The following is a 14,301-nucleotide window of genomic DNA, read 5'->3' on the forward strand; positions in this document are numbered from 1 at the left end:
AGCATATGGGGCTGATAAATTTCTCCAGTGAGAAGTAGTGATGAACTAGGGCCATAATTAGAATTGGATTATAATGTGATAAAATGCGTAATGATTATCTTTCAAAAAGTAAATTCTTGATCAAAGTTCAGGACATTTGTGAATGCAAATCCCTCTACTTACGATCTTTTAAAGTTCATGTACAGCTAAATAGATTAACAAATCAATGACCTATTCTAGAATTATTTTTCTTAGTAGTGAATTTGAGATTCTAAACTGATTTATAAGTTAACATCCATACATTACCTTCAAGATGTCAAATTCCTCAATGTCTAAAGTTATATTGTCTTCATTTTCTCTTTTAATGAATATAGATTCTGCTTGTACTTTTTGTTCATATAAACTTATTCACACAAAAATGTAAAGTGGAAGAGAAAAATAATTTTGAATTTTGTCCAATTTTGACCATTACAGATAGGAAACAATTAGGAGTCCAACAAGGACAATGAGGTTACATACATAAAACTTCTTATTGTGTTGTGTTCCTAAGTTCTAAAAATTATTTTTAATTTTTAAAAATAATTTAAATAATAATAATAATGATTTAATAAAAACTAAAAATAATAATTTTAATAATTATTATTTTTAACTGAAAGAAGCAGGAGGTGTAAATACATCACAATCAATAACACTTTACTAAAGAACTGGGTTTTGTCTCTAGTATAAGAAATAGTACAAGAACACAGCCTGGATTTTCATGGTAATACCAGATTTTAAGAGCATCTTCTAACTGCTCTCACACTAATAAACTATGGTTTGAAAACTGAAGCCACAGAACACTTTTACTTGAATGGAACTTCAGAAAGATACCAAATATACATTGTTTTGTTTTGCATCTGTGTGTTTCTTTAAAGCCTCATATTCCCTCAAAATACCTTTCTTCCTACAGCCACATGTCTATCTGTGAGCAAGGCTCTCAGCTTGACAGGTGATTAAAAGGGGGAATAGAGGTTTTGCCAAAGCTTAAAACACTCATTCATTTTAAAGATGCCATAGAGAAGAGTTTTCTAGAATGTGCTTACAATATATAGTTCTGCATCTAACTATATTTAAAAGACCCATAGCAAAGAAAAGAGCTCACAGACAAGTACATAAATCTATTCCTTTATCTCTTGAGAGTTCAAAATGTACATTAACCTATCTGAGGCTTCAAGAAGTCCCACAGTGGGGAAATCTGTTTGGCTTTGTTTAACATGGGGGGTCTCACCTTTCCAAACACTGTAATATTTATTAATGTGGCAGTGTATATTGAGGAAATTGCCAAGAATAATAAAATTGAAATGGGAAAAATTATTTTCAAATTATGTAGAAGTATTCAAAGGCCAATATCTTACTATGATCATGATCATAAGGTACTTTACAGTTTACAAAACACTTTCATATACGCCATTTCATTTTATTCCTATAAATATCTTAGGAATTAGAAAGGGAAAATATTAATAACACTCCCTTTGAAGATGAAGTAACTGAAGTTTACAAAACTTAAGTGAGGGTTCAAGTTCCTGTGAAGATGAAGTAAGCAGCTCCACTCTGTCTCTCCAACCACATACAACCAAAGCCCTTGGCCAGAATGCATGGAGTGGGCCATTCCACACAGGAACTGTGCATTCCACACAGGAACTCTAAGTAAATGGTAGAAGGTGGCTTGGGAAGAAAAGCAGAACTCAAAGTACAAGCAATCAGTGGGACGTTTCCTTGTTTTATTCTTTTTTCATACATATCTCCTTGTCTTTGAGTCAGCACAAATCCCAGAATAGTGTACCAGGCATGGACAAAAAGAGTTCCAAGAGAAATTCATCTTCTTTTGTTCTTAGGATTGGGAAGTGCAGCCTCTAGAAGACGGAGAGAGTAGGGGTAAATTCCTAACCTTTTCTTCTTGCTTTCTCAGCTTTGCTGCCAGCAAGCCCCACTCCTGAAGCTGCAACCCTGTGGTGGTGGTGGCAGTGGCAGTTAGGTGAGTACCTGAAAAGAGGATCATCCTGCTCTCCAACCAGAGAAACCAGTGATCCAAAGGGCATAAAAGAATATCTCCATTTTTTCTCTCTATCCTCCTGCCACTTGCATCTAGAAGCAGAAGCAAGCTCAGGACATGCGTGCAGGTTAAAAAGACTAGCAGAGGACCAGAAAGGAGGAACCCGGCGAGCAAGATAGTTTGGGGAGACACTATAGAGAAGAAGGAGCTCAAGAAAAGGATTTCAAAACATTTTATATGAACCCTTTGGCTCACCCCTGAGCTGAGCGGTAGATATGACCCTAAACAGTATACCAATCAGCTTTGAGAACTGACGTATGAGGTAGACTGCACTCAGGCTTCAGACTGGCCCCTATGAAGCACACATGCAGGAGAGAGCTGAATAACATTGGGAAGACTTTGAAAGGTATTCTGACATTTGAACCACAGTCCACATAAGTCATGTCAGAAATTGCAGCCAGCACCTGAGTCAATTGCTTACTAAAACGAAACAATAACAACAAGAAAGCATTCTCCGTAGGATCTAATCTAGACCAAGAACACTATAACTTAATATTCAAAATATCCCAGTCCCAAATTATTCAATATATGAAAGAATCAGAAAGGTCTCACAAATTGCCAAAGGAAAGGAAATCAACAGACATCAACCTAATATGAATCAGATGTTGAATTATCAGACAAAGACTTTAAAGAAGCTATTATGAAATGTTTAAAGAAGTAACAAAAAACATTCTTAAAACAAATGGAAAGATAAAAATTTCATCAGATAAATAGAGGCTATAAAGGAGAACCAAATGGAAATTTTAGAACTGGGAAATACAATCACCAAAATAAAAAAAAAAATTTACTAGATGGGTTCAATAGCAGAATGAAGACAAGAGAAGAGTTAATGAACTTGGAGGTAAATTAGTAGAAATTATCCAATTTGAACATTAGAAAGAAAAAAAATTGAAAGAAAAAAATGAACAGTCTTAAGAACCTGAAGAAAATACCAGAAGGTCTAACATTTGTGTTTTTGAAGTTTCAGAAAGAAAAGAGAAAGATTATTGTACAGAAAAAAATGTACTTGAAGAAATAAGGCCTGAAAACTTTCCAACTTTGGGTAAAGACATAAGCTTGCAGATTCAAGAAGTTCAGCAAACCCCTAACAGGATAAAGTCAAAGAATTCCGTGCCCATACATATCATGATCAAATTGACGAAAATCAAAGAGAAAAAATCTTGAAAGCCATTAGAGAAAAATAAAGCATTACATGTAGGAGAATAACTATTCAAGTGATTGTAAGTTTGTCATCAAAAAGAAGGCAGTGAAGCAAAAACGATATTGCACTGTAAGAAAAGAACTGTCAGCCTACAATTCTCTATCCAGTAAAAATAACTTTCATTCACAAATTAAGATGAAATAAAGACATTCTCAAATGAATAAAAACTAAGATAACTTATCACCAGAAAACCTAATATACAAGAAGTGCAAAAGGAAGTGTTTCAGGTGAAAGGGAAAAGATACCAGAGAGAAACATGGAACTTTGGGAATAAAGGAAGAGCAACAGAAATGGTAAACATTGCATAAATAAATAGACTATTTTTCACTGAAGTTATTTTAAATGGTTCTTTAAATTTTTTAAATGGTTGAAAGTAAAAATTATAACTGGCGGATTGTTCAATGAACAAAGAGATAATAAATATCACAACTAAAATATAAAGGAAGATATGGTGGTAAGGTTTCTACATTTGACTAGAAATGGTAAAATATTAACTCTAAGTAGACTGTGAAAACTTAAGTATGCATATTGTAATACCACTGGAAAAGATACAAAAAGACATATTAAAAATATAATTGATAAATTTAAAAGTAATACTTAAAATATTCAAATAACCCAAAAGAAGGCAGAAGCAGTGGAATGAAAAATAGAGGGGACAAACAGAAAACAAAAAATAAAATGGTAGACCTAACTCTAAACATATAAATAATTAATTTAAAGATAAATAATTTAAACACGGCAATTAAAAGACACAGTTTTCAGATTAGGTAGAGGGTAACAAATATATATGGTCTATAAGAATTCCACTTTAAATATAATAATTTAGGTAGATTAAAAAGGAAAACAACAGTAATATATAAACATCAGTCAGAGAAAAACTGGAATATATTATTATCAGACAGAATAAACCTCAGAGCCAAGAAAATTACCAGAAATAAAGAGGGACATTGCATAATGATAAAAGAGTCAATACGTTAATAAGATATAACAATGCTAAATATATGTACATAACAACAGAGCTTCAAAATATTTAAAGCAAAAGTGAATAGACATGACAAGAGAAACATATCAATCTATCACTGTACTTGGGGATTTCAACACTCCTTTCTCAGGAATCATAAAGATACAGAAGAACTGAACAACACCATCAGACAACTGGACTGATTGACATTTATGGAACACGTCATTCAACAATAGCAGAATACTCATTCTTTTCATGTGCACGTAGAACGTTCACCTTGATAGACTACATCATGAGTCATAATACAAACCTTAACAAGTTTAAAAGAATGGTAATCACATAATCATGTACTCTGACCGTAAACATCATACACTTACCATGTAGCACAGCAATCCCACTCTTAGCTATTTACTCTAAAGAGATATAAACTTATGGTTATACAAGACATGTACATGAGTGTCTACAGACATTGTATTCATAATCACCTAAACTAGAAATAACTCAAATGTCCTTTGATAAGTCAATGGATTAAAAAGCTGTAATTCTTCCATATCATGGATTACTATTGCAATTACTATTACTATTACTGTACTATTGTACACAATAAAAAGGAACATGCAAGAGTATTGATGAATCCCAAAGACATTATGCTGAGTGAAAGAAGCCAGTGGCCAAAGGTAACATGCTGTATGAGTCCAATAATATGACAACCTAAAAAAGGCAAAACTATTTGGAAGAACAGATTAGCTGATGTCAGCAATTAGGAGTAGGGGGAGGTTTTAACTACAAAGGAGCAAGAAAAAAGATATTGTTTTGCTGTGATGTTCTGTTCTATATCCTGATTATGGTGGTTGGTACAAGAATTTACACCCACGTTAAATCTTATAGAACTGTACATCAAGAAAAAGAAAAGTTTAAAAAAAATCCTTAAGTGAGTTGCCGGAGATGATGTGATATTATGTGATGAATCAGAAGAGAAGGCAGGTTAGACGCTTTTGCCCTGGGCCTTCAAATATTTATTGAAAGAAATGAATTGATAAATGAAACAGCACCCTACTAGCATATGGCATAATAGTTACTTTGTAATACAGTGGACCCTTGAACAACATGGGTGTGAACTGCATGGGTCCACTTATTCCTGAATTTTTTTTCAATATGTACTAGCGTAGTACGTGATCTGTGGTTGGTTGAATCCGTGGATGCGGAACAGGGGATACGGAGGGCTGACTATAAAGTCTTACTCGGATTTTCAACTGCATGAGGGTTGGTGCCCCTAATTCCTGTGTTGTTCAAGGGGTCAACTGTACATTAATTAATTTCTTAAATTGGGATAATAATTTTTAATGTTTTAAATAACACTTCGTACCTTTCAACAGTCCTTCCTGCTTCCACATTCTCTGCCATGTTTCTCTTCCTAAGGGTGCCAAGTATATTTCTTTATCCTTCAGATTAGGTTCAGCAATATGACTTGCTTTAGCAAAAGAATAATATGGAAGTGGTAATGTGCCACTTCCAAGAGTCCTTCTATGTTTCCACTTGCCTTTCCCTCTATCATCGCCATGGGGGAAATATGCTGGGGTGAGACCATTGGGCCTGGGAGGGAACTTAGAGATTTACAGCAGAGAAAACCGCATTAAGCTGAGCCCAGGCAACTCATAGATCCATGAAATTAAATTATTGTAATTGTAAGGCACTGTGCTATGGGAGTGGTTTGTTATGTAATCTTTTGTGTGGCAAAAGCTAACTGGCATGTTTGTAAAGCGCAAACTGACCTCTAGTCCTTGACAGGATCCCAGTCTCAGGGTAACAGCAATGAGAATCAAGATATCCAGGAAGGTGTTCAGACAAAAAGAACAAGACCAATCCAGTTCTAATAAATGAAGAGTATGATTTCTCCACAGGCTCAAAATAAAACTTGGTTAACAAATCCGACAGGAAAAAGTCAAAGCAAAACAGGCATCAGTGTTAACTCGTTACTAGACCTACTTGGGGCCCTTGAGCACAGACAGGATTAGAACTGGGGTGAGGGCAAGCAAGACTGAATCTCTAGGTGAAGGTCTAATATATATAGATATAGGGGAGAAAAAAAAAGGTGAGTAACTGGGCAGTGAAAAATGTCTTTGGGCAACATCAAGAGACCTCTGTATAGTAACCTCTTGTGTTTCTTCTTTTGTCTTGGCTATACAGAGAGAAATAATAAGATTTGTGTGCAATTACAAAAAACATCTCACCACTTCCTCGAAGTGTTTTCTGACCTCGTATCTGCATTTTGATGGTATTAGCATTATTCCTCTGGACTATCCCTAACTCATTTTAAGTGGATGTGAAAAATACTGTGCGCATCAATGCATGATGCCTTAGCCTAAGAACTAGTGCTTTCAAAACTGTACATCATGATCATTATCAACAATGTACTCAATGTACCAAGAACGATGGGGCGTGCAGCATGAGGGATGCTCCTGGCCTTTTAAATAAAGGGCCAATAACACGGATTTTTCAGAAATTCTAATCCACTCTACTGCAAAGCTTGGGCAATCTTTTTTTTTTTTTTTTTTTAATTAATTTATTTAATTATTTATGGCTGTGTTGGGTCTTCGTTTCTGCGTGAGGGCTTTCTCTAGTTGTGGCAAGTAGGGGCCACTCTTCATCGCCGTGCACAGGCCTCTCACTATCGCGGCCTCTCTTGTTGCGGAGCACAGGCTCCAGACGCGCAGGCTCAGAAGTTGTGGCTCACGGGCCTAGTTGCTCCACGGCATGTGGGATCTTCCCAGACCAGGGCTCGAACCCGTGTCCCCTGCATTGGCAGGCAGACTCTCAGCCACTGCGCCACCAGGGAAGCCCCGCTTGGGCAATCTTGACCCAGAGATGCAAATTTAAATAACTGCAGTCGTTCCTCTTAACTCTTACTCAACGCTGATTAATTTCAGATATGCCAGACTCAAAGCTTTCTGCCGCCAAACTTTCTAAAACAACCTTCCTTTTAACAGCTGAAAGATATCGAAAGTTCAAGGAATAAAAAGTAGTTTAATTTGGCTATGCCTTGAAACCTAGTGTTTTAATAGAAAAAGAGCTAACGAACAGAGGATTAATGCTTGTTTTGTTTGGAAGGACCTGGAATTTGGAAAAACATTCTTGTATCCCGTAAATACTGGTCTCTGTCATCTGCTAACAATGATCGTCCAAGTTTATTCATAGTATGACGTAGGATGCTCTTACATACAGTACAAATTATGCATAAACCCAACAATGTAAGAAATATTAAATTGAAATGAATTCAGCCTTCTACTCCTTAAAATTCCTTTCCAAACTTTTCTAAATATCTTATGGACATTTTAGTAGTTTCAGTGTTCTAGCTTTGTTGAAGATTGTTGAAGATTGACCTCACAAAATTGCATTTGGAAATGATGGGACTCCTATTATCAGAGATAATTAAACTGGAACAGAGCAAAAGTCTGATATTTTACATTCAAATAAAAAATTGCATTTACATACAGGTTGAGAGAAGCCTCATTTAAGAGCAAAACTCATTACTGCACATTAAAATCACTGAAGCACTTTAAAAAGTAGCTGTACTTGGGCCTTACTCCTAGAGATTCTGGTTTCTTTGGTCAGGGCTAGGACGTGAGCATCAGCATTGTTTAACTGCTCCCCCAGGTGATTTTAATGTGCAGCCTGGTTTGAAAACCACTAATCTGGTGTTTTCTTTTAAATCATTGTGGCATAACCCCCTATACAAGATGATAAAATCTTAGGCTTTACATCTAGAAATATAGTGACCAGGCCAAAGAAGGCAATCAGAATCACTGCAGTAGCCAGGTTTCTAGGTGACACACTGTCAAGTGTGATGTTGACAATGGAGAGAGAACCAGAGAGCCACAGAGGACAGGATGATGAGATGGCTGTGAATCCTGAACTGTTTATCTTGGAGAGCAGATTTAGGAAAACCACAATCCATTTGCACTGCTAACACATAGAAAGGGCATTCAACTTAGTCTGTGTTCCTTTAGAAAGCAGAACAAGAGCTAACAGGAAGAAGTTGCAAGGGCAGCTGATATCAGCTCAATATAAGGAAAAGCATTCTGCTAACAAGAGCTTTTCAACCACAGATGAGCAATCTGCAAACCCTCAAGCAGAGGTCTAGTGATCTGTCACGGACATGGGAAGGAAGCTGGACTATGTGACCTTTCTTTCCCATTGTACAAATAACCTGAGAGAACATCTTGCAGCTTCATGAAATTCCTCAAACTGTGTCTGTGCTTTTGGAGCTGAAGAAACAAAAGACTGAGGGAACTCAGGCTATTGGCTGGAACCAAGGCTGTCTAATAATCATGAGCTCTCTCTTCTTTGCACGATTGCACCAAATCTTACTTGACCATCTTACCACTGGTCAAGTCTCTGGACATAGTATACCCTCGGGAGAAATTGGTTATTTTTGTCTTTCAATATAAAGGACTAGGGAAGAGTCTGATATTTTAAGTGTGGAAAAGATAAAAGGATGAGGCATAAGGGGTTGCGGGGAGAGAGGAAACAGTTGTGATTACTGCAGTTAAATATTGGAAAGAGACACCCATGTTAAAAGGCATTAATTTTTTTCATATCATTTTCAAATGTACATGGATAAACTTTAAGTAGAAGTTACAAAAGACAGATTCTAGCACAGTTAAGAAAATGCTCTGCTGTGTCTGTGTCAGGATTCAATGACTTGATCATCACTGGATTGTAATGCAAGGATGATAAATCCTATCTATTAATCTAAATCAAATCTATAATGTCAGGTACAATGATAGGCATGTAAAAGGCGCCTAATAAACATTCACTAAATAAAGTTTTCAAGTACAGTCTGGATGATCATCAACCAGGGAAACTTGAAAGGGATTTGTTTAGGGTGAAAGCAGGACAGAGATTGGACTACCTAGCTTTTAAGACCACTCCAATCTTGAGATTCTATTGTTAGATGATACAAATTAAATCACTAAACCCTGAAATAACTCTAGGTTTTCATTATTTTAAAACCAACACATACCTAAATCTATCTTCTTCAATTAAAATATGTATCTTTTTCTTAAACATGTGATTGGTATATTAGGTAAAAATAAGCCATCTTGCAAGCCTGGAAACCTCAGTGGCTTAACATGTAAAACTTATTTCTTTCTCACACATATCTGTTGTGGGTCTGATACCCGTTAACGGAAACTCCCTTCCAAATAGTGACTCAGGATCCAGACATCTCAGTATATATGCTTCAAGGGTCGCTATAATGGGCTCTTAAATGTTTGGCCTTGGGAGTGATCCACATCATTTCTGGTCATAGGCCAGTGGCCAAAAAACAGTCACATGGCCCCACTTAACTATGAGTGGGTGGAAAATCTGGGAAGAACAGGGATGTTCAGGGAAAATTACATGTAACTGTTACAAATGTAAACCATCATTGAGGATTTACATTCTGGGCTACAAGCATCTGAGCTCTCCAATTAATCATGTGACGTGGACAAGTACGCATTCTGCACATCTCGTTCTGTCCTCATTTTAGACTTTAAAAAATAAGGAAACATTGGAATAAGTATTTGCAAGAAAGTCTGTTGAAGGATGAAACTGTTTGAAAAACAGTGCACACAACATGCTTTCCCCCCAAAAATAGAATCTGAAATCTTAAGGCCAAAACAAACGTCCCAAATTAGGAGATGAAACCTTTCTAATCATTGGCAAGTTAGCTGGGGTTTATGTCCATTTTTCACATCCTCCCTTTGGACTATAATTAGATTGATTATAACTCCTCGATCTCATTGTTCTCTCCCATGTCTTTGTCACTTTACACACTTGAATTCACTGTTTGTTACCCTTTTAACCTCTCGGATCTGCCAAATCCTTTACCAATTTTAAACAGTTAAAGATATCTCCTCTGTATTTGTATAAAAATACTTTTTCCCTAGTCTGTTTTACTCAAACTATTACTGACATGCAGTCAAGAAGTTTCTAAATTCTGTTTTTTCTTTCTGACATCATCCACATTACAGCTCTCCTAAACAATTCATTTTTTGAACAAATTCATACAGCTCCATACTTCTGAAATTATAAAGTTTTAATTCCATTATTGATCACATTTCTAGCACCATACTGAATAGATGTTAAAATGCTGTTTGGTTAACATCAACAAGCCACACCCAATGAGCAGTGTAATCTGTAACTATGGTAACAACAGTAGTTCCAGTGAAAATACACCTCAAGGACACACTCCCCTTGGCATTTAGAAATCCACCGTTTTCACATGTTTCTACCTTAGAACTATTTCTTAGTTTAAAGTGGGATGATAAAATATAGAGTTTTTAGTCAGTATATGGATATAATGCTTTTGCATTTTACTAAAAACTGTTTTAAGACGTGTAAAACCAAATTCATTCAATTCAAAATATTTATTTAAAGTCTAGTACACATATGGCCACCAAGCAGTTTACTCATAAACTGACCATTCCCTGTCTCGGTCCTTTCTCACAGGATATTGAGTATAACAGTGATATGGGTTTCTTTTTATAACATCTTAGTACATCACTCTATCCAACTTGGGGCCGCCTACATATCCTTTTATTCAGGAACAGATTGTACAGTCTTCCTCAAGGCTTTACCTCACACAGCACAGCCAAAGAACACATAGATTTTTTTTTTTTTTTTTTTTGGTCTGTTAAATTCAAAACTCCTATTTCTTTCGGGGATCATTTTGATTCAAATACAACAAAATCTCAGACATAAAATCAACTCCCAATTACTCATTCACACATATGAGTGCCTACTGTATGCCAGGCTATCTCTAAAACTGAAAAGACTGAATAAGGACCAGTCCCTTCTTTCAAGAAACATGGCTTTATTGAGGAAAATGAAAGGTAAATAAACAATCCAGCACGTTAAGTGCTCAGGAAAGCAGGGCCTATTAGAGAGGAAGTACGGGCAGTTATCCCTGTTTTGGTATCTATTGCTGCATAATAAACTATGCAGAGGGCTTCCCTGGTGGCGCAGTGGTTGAGAGTCTGCCTGCCAATGCAGGGGACACGGGTTCGAGCCCTGGTCTGGGAAGATCCCACATGCCGCGGAGCAACTAGGCCCGTGAGCCACAATTACTGAGCCTGCGCGTCTGGAGCCTGTGCTCCACAACAAGAGAGGCCATGATAGTGAAAGGCCCGCGCACCGCAATGAAGAGTGGCCCCCGCTTGCCCCAACTAGAGAAAGCCCTCGCACAGAAACGAAGACCCAACACAGCCATAAATAAATAAATAAATAAAATTTAAAAAAAAAAACAAAACTACGTAGAGCTTAGTGACTCAGAACAATGTAATCTTCCTCTCTCACGGCTCTGTGGGTTGACTGGGCTCAGCTGGGTGGTTCTCGCTTGGGGACTCACATGTGGTTGCAGGCGGAAGTCAACCATGGGGACAATAGTCATCTGAAGGTTCGACAGAGCTTGATGTCCAAATAATTCACTCACACGGTGCCAGATGATGTAGGAACTGAGCTTCCACTGTTGGCTGGAGTGCTTTTATGTGGCATGGGCTTTTCACAGAATGCTTTTATGTGGCATGGGCTTTTCCAGGGCTTTTCACTCCTGGATTCCAGGAGTACCTAGGAGAGAATGTTCTAAGAGCTCAAAGCCACTGGGTCTCTCCTGACTCAACCTGGAAGTTATGCAGAGTAACTTCTACTGCACTCCACAGGTTACAGAAGGCCCACCCAGGTTCAAGGTGAGAGCGAAGTGTGCAGAGGTACGAATCCTGGGAGGCATGGGTCATTGAGGACCATCTTTGGAGACTTGCTGTCACAGACACCAAACCATTTAGGTTTTGATCATACGTATATTTTTAAATTTCCTCTCCTTTTGGCTCACAGAAGATCAAAAGGAAAGCCACCTTAGGACAATATGAAAATCAACGAAATTGCTCTAGACTTAGATGAGCAGCACCTGAATTCAGTCAAGCAGCCAGGGTGCAAGGCAACTCAGAGGAGGGAAAGATGATCACGAAGGATGTGGGGCAACATCTGAATATGTGAGAGCTAGAGTAATTTAGAACTACTCTAGTACACCTCCCTTCAATAATGTCAGCAGGAACAAATTTTCTTAATCCTCAAAAAACCAAAACAGAGAGCTTCCCTAGTGGCGCAGTGGTTGAGAGTCTGCCTGCCAATGCAGGGGACACGGGTTCGAGCCCTGGTCTGGGAAGATCCCACATGCCGCGGAGCAACTGGGCCCGTGAGCCACAGCTACTGAGCCTGCGCGTCTGGAGCCTGTGCTCCGCAACAAGAGAGGCCGCGATGGTGAGAGGCCCGCGCACCGCGATGAAGAGTGGCCCCCGCTCGCCGCAACTAGAGAAAGCCCTCGCACAGAAACGAAGACCCAACACAGCCATAAATAAATAAATTAAAACAAAACAAAACAAAACAAAACAAAACAGAGACCCTGTCTTCATTGCTGCAGTTTACTAGCCCTGTGCTGATTATGAGAAAAAAAAAAATGTGATTTACCTTTCCCTGCCACAAAGGAATTTTTAAAAATACATTTGTTCTTTATAATCAAACCCTTTGGAAGTTTTCTAAAGTCATGTAAGTTATTTTGTTTACTCAAAACCAATTACTGCATCAGCTGTAATTGAGTCTGACCATTTCTAAACTGATTTTATCATTGGCCCATATTACCTAGTGAAAACAGATTAGCAGTTTCCAAGGTACATAAAGTATAGAAAACAAATAACTTCATCAGTACTAACTAGGAATATGCTAGCTACCCCTGATTTCAGAATAAGGTATCCCAATTGCTCCTTTTAAAACACTGTGTTGTATCTAAAAAAATAAAAAAAGGAATTCCTGAAAAAAAATCACCCAAATTTATATCATTTTTATTTATGTTAGCCTTTAAGAAAAATTTTGAAAGCATGAACCTGAAAAAAAATTTAAGGCTCTTGCTTTCTGTTTAAAATTTAGACTCTATTAGTTATCTACAGTGGCCACAAGGTGGGGCTCTGATGTCACACTTTGGCAAGATTTGTAAAATGTATATTTATGTAATCATAAATGAAAATAATAAAACAAAATTTAATAGAATAATCTCATTTTTAAAATATGCACATTTTCAATTAATCAATTATCTAATCATTTATGATCAGCAGAAGAAAGTCATGCTTTAATTTGTCCATTTCTCACCTGGAAGTTAAGCTCTGTCAAATTTTAAAAGTCTCCTGAGTAGGTGCAGGATTTTATCTCATTATGTGCTTTCCTTAAGGATTTTTTCTGCCATTTCAGATTACATTCCTAAAGGAAAAGTAACTGAACTTAAATCAGTGTTAAGAAAAATGTCTTTTAAAATTATTTTATTATTAAGCACAGAGAAGTTCATTACTTATTACAAATCAACATGAAAAATTTTTTTCTCCTTCTACATCCTTGAATTCTCTTTTTGCAATCTAATAGTTACTTTGGGATGAGGATAATTTGAAAGGAACAATATTTTTCTTAAATTGTTGATAGCATGCATGATGTTTTCCATTTCTTTTGTTAAAACCATTCTTTAAGTCGATTACTTTATTTTATATTGTTAAATAGGCAGAAATTCTTTTCTAATTTTCAAAAGAGTTTAATCAGATTTTTTTAAGTCAGCCATTTTTCAGTAAAGATAGAATAGCATGCTAAAATAATCATTGTTACTTGATTTATCAAAAAAAAATTACAGTACCTCAAGAATCAGCAAAGAACCTACTCTTCCAAATTAATATTTTCTAATTTACTTCAATATATTAAGAATAAAACAAAATTATAATTTAAAGTTTATCTTTAAAATTAAAAAAATACTGTCTGGAAGATTTGAAATTTATGAAGTCCACACATCCCTTGCATATATATCCATCTTTCCAGTTTTCTAATTCTTTTTATTAGAATACTTTAGCAATATAGTACTCTGCATTTTTAAAGCATGTCTGTGTGTACAGTTTTCTTCTCTTTTCATTACTTATTTCTTAGTGTATTTCTCTTCAAATTTAATCCAAACTTCATTGCTTTCATTGAAGAGCTTTATACATGTCCCCCCTGTTTCTC

General features: G+C 36.5%; 1 long non-coding RNA gene across 1 annotated transcript in view; it reads right to left on the bottom strand.

Moving 5' to 3' along the window:
- LOC130708143 (uncharacterized) overlaps window positions 1-13,512 on the bottom strand; it is a 38,535-nt gene extending 25,023 nt beyond the window's left edge. Inside the window, exon 1 of the long non-coding RNA XR_009008210.1 lies at window positions 13,414-13,512. This is a non-coding gene — a long non-coding RNA (uncharacterized LOC130708143). The remainder of the gene's footprint in view (window positions 1-13,413) is intronic.
- Between the last annotated feature and the right edge of the window lie 789 nt (window positions 13,513-14,301).

The sequence above is a fragment of the Balaenoptera acutorostrata genome, chromosome 4 (assembly GCF_949987535.1).
Source record: "Balaenoptera acutorostrata chromosome 4, mBalAcu1.1, whole genome shotgun sequence".
Lineage (NCBI taxonomy): Eukaryota > Metazoa > Chordata > Mammalia > Artiodactyla > Balaenopteridae > Balaenoptera > Balaenoptera acutorostrata.